This window comes from Phocoena phocoena, chromosome 9 (assembly GCF_963924675.1).
Source record: "Phocoena phocoena chromosome 9, mPhoPho1.1, whole genome shotgun sequence".
NCBI lineage: Eukaryota > Metazoa > Chordata > Mammalia > Artiodactyla > Phocoenidae > Phocoena > Phocoena phocoena.
The window spans coordinates 11,038,071-11,044,070 of NC_089227.1; positions in this window are offsets into that span (position 1 = coordinate 11,038,071).

Below are 6,000 nucleotides of genomic sequence, written 5' to 3' on the forward strand. Positions count from 1 at the left end.
TGCATATCTTACAGCTGAGAAATGAACAATCATGCATATCTTACAGCTGAGAAATGAACAATCATGCATATCTTACAGCTGAGAAATGAACAATCGTGCATATCTTACAGCTGAGAAATGAACAATCATGCATATCTTACAGCTGAGAAATGAACAATCATGCATATCTTACAGCTGAGAAATGAACAATCATGCATATCTTACAGCTGAGAAATGAACAATCATGCATATCTTACAGCTGAGAAATGAACAATCATGCATATCTTACAGCTGAGAAATGAACAATCATGCATATCTTACAGCTGAGAAATGAACAATCATGCATATCTTACAGTGGAAAGAACAGGGATTTAGAGTGAGATGGCAGGAGTTCAAGTTTCGGATTCAGCATGTTCGGCAGGTTACTTCTCCCTGAGCCTTGGTATCTTGAAATGTGAAAATACTTAGGTCAGAATATTTCGAGGATCAAAGAGCATCGCATGTGAGAACCCTGGGGACAGAAGAAAATCTCTGCATTGGTTAGGACTCTGTCAGCTGCAAGGACCAAAAGCCAGCTAAAACTGGCTTATGCAAATGAAAGAATTTGTGGACAAATCATGGCTGGGAACGGAGCTGAAAGGACCCCACTTGTGTTAGGACCACACTTCTGTCTCCGCTGGCAGGCAGGTCTTCATCATGGTGGCCCATGGCAATTCCAGGCTTTCATCCCACCAGCTTAGTGACTACCCTTTTCCAAAAGCACCAAGAACAAAGTTCTGGGCTGGGTTCTTGCTGGCCTGATTAGGGTCACGTATCCACCCTGTGGTTTGGGGATGTGGTTCTGGAGATGTGCAGGGTGTGGTACTCACATTGGTCAACCTGGATCATGTGCCCACCCCATGTGCCATGGGTGGGTTTACATGATCCATGAGTGGAGAGGCCCCCAATTCAATCAGCATGTATTACCTTAGGGGAGAACAAATGCTGATCCAATCAGGACACTAAAATGCATTTCAATGATACGATAATAATTGTGTACGAGAATCGCTTCTTTTAAATATCATTAGTAAACAGCAGATTCCATGAAGCTGACGGAAGTGAGAAAATCACTGTTATTGAAAATGTGATTAGTACTCCTTGTGTTGAGATGTCCAAGACCATAGAATCCAATGTCCTGTCTTTGAGGACTTAATAACCATGAATGAGGCCCCCCAGCTCCAGTCAGAGACCCCAGGAAGCAGACTCTCAGATGGAGCTTGCATGTCAGAAGCTTATCAGAGCATGAGCTCAGGACCAACACCTGCGGGGAGTGAAGGAAGCAGGTTTGGTTTAAAGCAGGGGTCACCCATCCAAGTCCTAACCAGGCTCGACCCTGCTTAGCTTCTGAGATCAGACGAGATCGGGCGTGGAGGACACGGGGAGGGGGAAGGGTAAGCTGGGACGAAGTGAGAGAGTAGCATGGACATATATACACTACCAACTGTAAAATAGATAGCTAGTGGGAAGCAACCGCATAGCACAGGGAGATCAGCTCGGTGCTTTGTGACCACCTGCGGGGGCGGGATAGGGAGGGTGGGAGGGAGACGCAAGAGGGAAGAGATATGGGGATATATGTATATGTATAGCTGATTCACTTTGTTATACAGCAGAAACTAACACACTATTGTAAAGCAATTATACTCCAATAAAGATGTGAAAAATAAATAAACAAATATATATATATATAGCACGGGTCAGCAAGCTTTTTCTATGAAGGGCCAGATAGTAAACACTTTGGGCTTTGCAGATGGTCCCTGAGCCAACTATTCAAGGCTACTGTTGTAAAATAAAAGCAGCCACAGAAAATACACAAACAGATGAGCTGGGCTGTGTTCCACTAAAATTTCACCTATGGACCCTGAAATTTTAATTTCATATAATTTTTACACATCACAAGATATCATCTTCTGTTTGACTTTTTTCAACCCTCTAAAAATGTCAAAGCCATTCTTAGATCATGGACCAGTCAAAAACACTCAGCAAGCCAGATGTGGCCAGTGGGCTGTAACTGTCTACCCTGGTTTAGAGGAAGAAGTTGAAATGAGATGCAGTCACAAGAGGGCCTCCACCTATCTGCTGGGGAGCCCAAGAGTAGGAATGGGCCTCTGCAGAGTTGCCCGGAATCAGCAGTAAGTTGCCCGAAATTGGAGCCTTGGATGTTGCACGTGCTTGGGAAGGAAGGGATGAGCTTGGCGAGGTGGCCCTTTTCAGCACAGGACAAGTCCCGGAGAGGAACGCAGCTGACAGCTGTCATCTACAACACTTGTAGCAACTGGGGTAAGGAGCACCTCAGTCTTGGAGGAGCACAGACCCATTCCATTCCAATGACTAGAACCATTCCACTACAACTGATTCCACAGGTGGCCATGTTTTGATTACAAGAAAATTCCATTATTATTTCCAGGGTACAGTCCCTGAAAGTGACATACAAATGGAGCTCAGTTCTCTATAGTACACTAACAAATGAAGTCTGTTCTTTGGGGCTGTCATCTTTTCAAGTCTCAACTCAAGGGAGTAGGGGGCACTGCTGAGTATTTATGGCTGCCTTCACATTCAACCTCGTTAGTCTCACGAGTCTCTAGCTCTGTGCCAGGAGTGGTGGTGGAGTTTTCACATGTTCTAAGAATGCTACCAAGACCAAGCTTGTACTGCTCGCTGCACGGGTCAATAAATGGAGAAATAAGTCATTGGGGCAAGGAATAGTGACTTTATTTGGAAAGCCGGTAGACAGAGAAGATGGTGGACTAGTGTCCCAAAGAACCATCTTGCGCAGGTTTGGATGCTAATTTCTTTTATAGAGAAAAGAGGGGGAGGTGAGGAGGTAAAGTAAAAAAAGGCAATAAGTTGTTCCAAATATTTCCTGGTTCCAGTCAGACTCCAGAGTGGATGTGTTAATTTCTTCCTTCTTGCAGCCATTCAGAGGTGGGCCTGGTCAGGATGTTTCTTGTGAGCTAAAGATATTTTAGCTTAAGGCTCAGGAAGGGTTCCAGGGGATGGGCCATTATGTATACTTTAAGCTATAGGCAATATCCCTTTAGTGATTAACTTGTAGCAAAAGAAATAGAATACAAAGATTAAAATAAAAGAAACAGATCCAATATGGTGTCAGATTTGTTCTTCTCTATTACAAGAAGATGGACCAGGTTTGAAGTCTGGTCCTTGTATGACCTATTGAAGAACCAAAACCTGCAAGTTTTAATTCTTCTAAATACTGTCCTGTTTCTCACCACCAAATCCTCATTTCTTGACCCTTGTAATGACAGTTGGGCCCAACTCTATCTTTCCCAGCCACCCTCAGTCATTGGAACAATATTCAGTTTTGGAATTCAGGGCTCTCCTCTTCACCTCTCCCTAATGCAGGCTGGAGCTATGGTCAGAGTCAGGGCAGGACCAAGCTCTCCCTCAGCCTCTTCTGGGCCCAAGGCCCTCTAACTGAAAGAAGCAGAAGACAGAAAGAGGAAAGGCATATGTCCCTCATTTATGCTGGAGGAAAGAGCCCATTGACAAAGGGCTCCTTCCCACGTGCTGGGCATCCCTGGTGATGGGGCTGCATCTCTAGCAGGAGTCATCACGCCATGCCCGGGACTGGTCCCTGGAATCCCAAACTTTTCTGTCACCCCCTGCTCATTTCAATACAATCCAGCTTCTATACCTCTCCAGAACTGGCACAGTGCTGGCCTTTTCTGCACCTGGAACTCTATCAAAATGACACCTCTCCTCAGTTTCTTTTAGGTTCTCACAGCCTTAACAGTCCAGGGTCAGGTCAGGAAATAGACAGGCTAAGCAGTCCTACCAGGGATGAATGTCCTGTCTCCCTGTGTTGCAGGACTCTCTTTCTGAAGAGTTCCTGCCAAGTTTATGCGAGACGAATTGGCAACAACTCAAAGCCCATTCCCAATGCAAGGCTCTAGAGGAGAAAGTAAGCTCTCTTCCCAGGCTCAGCCTCTCCGCAATACCTCCCTTCTCAAGGCCCCCCTTACAGTAATGATGGGGAGTTGGTGGTAGGTCTCCCTCTCTCTCCTGCCAACTGTCTGGCAACCTTCTGGCGAGATGGCTGGCCAAAACTGTTGGCAGAAGTCTGAACTTAGAATTTAGGAACTTAGTACCATTTGCCTATAATTTGGGGCTTTAACTGCAGTTCCCATCAACAGGGAAAATCCCACTCAAATGCTCTGATATGTTTTTTCTTTGTTTTATTTGGGTTAGGTTGGTTTTGTTGTTGTTGTTTGCTTTGCCTTAGCAAATAACAAGGTGCTTCTAGATACTAAAAAAAAAAACTCCCCCTGGAAAGCCCATCTTTGCTTTTCTAATCCCTTCTTGGCAAGTCCCCTGGATTGCATTCAATGACTGTGCTTTTTGTGTTTATCCTCAGGAAGAGCAAGGTTATAATTGCTTAGATGATAGACATCTTTCAAAGAAGCTGCTTCTTTCAAGATTGATTTTAAATTTAAAATCGGGTACTTGGGCATAAAGAAATAGAGTATTCCTTTTCAGATCTAACTTTCTTAGAATTATGCGTTCTATATTACACTCCTGGAACTGGTCATTGCAGAAAGGCTTGTACATACAGTTAGTCTCTAATATGAACCATAAGCAAGTATCTACTAAGTCCATGTCTATGTACACAGATTTGCACACACATGACTCCCATCAGTGTGTTCCCACTGTTACACTAATGTGCATTTAGTAGGACCGGGCTGGAAGAGAGCTTCCGGTGGGACATCAATGCCTGTGGGGCAGAGGTGGAAGAGAGAAGAGCAACTCAGCTAGGTCGCTGGAGGCGCAGTTTTCCCAGAAGGGATATATAGATTCAGACACACAAGATTCAAACTGCGCTTTGAACTTTGATGCAAGGGGGCCTCATCGCATAGGAAGAGGAAGCCTGACTGGTGTGAGGACGAGAAGCAAAAGCAGAGAGCATCCTTCTTCACCGCGGCATGGGAAAAGGTGAGCGTTCAGTCCTTTCCTTCCCTCACCTCTTCATACATATGCAGCATTGCAAAAGAGAATTTACATCCATGTTTCACTTTTTTGGAAAATTATTGTAAGTAGGCAGAGCACAGAGAATTTTTAAGGTAGTGAAACTACTCTGTATGATACTATGATGGTGGATACGTGTCATTCTGTATTTGTCTAATCCCACAGGATGTACGACACCAAGACTGAGTCCCAAGATAAACTATGGACTCTGGGTGTTAGTAATGTGTCAGCGTAGGCTCATTCATTGTAACAAAGGTAGCACTGTGATGGGGGGTAATGATAACGGGGAAGGCTGTGTGTGTATGGGGGCAGAAGACGTATGGGAAATCTCTGTACCTTCCACTCCATTTTGCTGTGAATTTAAAACCTCTCTAAAAAATAAAGTCTATTAAAAATTACTACACAGAATTGCCTTCTGTAACGCTGGAAAAAGCAAAACTGCATTTGACTCTGTCCAAGCCACACTTAAAGCAAGGAGCACCAATTTACATTCCCACCAACAGTGCAAGAGTGTTCCCTTTTCTCTACACCCTCTCCTCCACTATGGAGAACAGTATGGAGGTTCCTTAAAAAACTAAAAATAGAACTACCATATGATCCTGCAGTCCCACTACTGGGCATATACCGTGAGAAAACCATAATTCAAAAAGAGTCATGTACTAAAATGTTCATTGCAGCTCTATTTACAATAGCCAGGACGTGGAAGCAACCTAAGTGTCTATCATCGGATGAATGGATAAAGAATATGTGGCACAGGGCTTCCCTGGTGGCGCAGTGGTTGAGAGTCCGCCTGCCGATGCAGGGGACATGGGTTCGAGCCCCGGTCTGGGAGGATCCCACATGCCGCGGAGCGGCTGGGCCCGTGAGCCATGGCCGCTGAGCCTGCGCGTCCAGAGCCTGTGCTCCGCAACGGGAGAGGCCACAACAGTGAGAGGCCTGTGTACCGCAAAAAAAAAGAATATGTGGCACATATATACAACGGAATATTACTCAGCCATATAA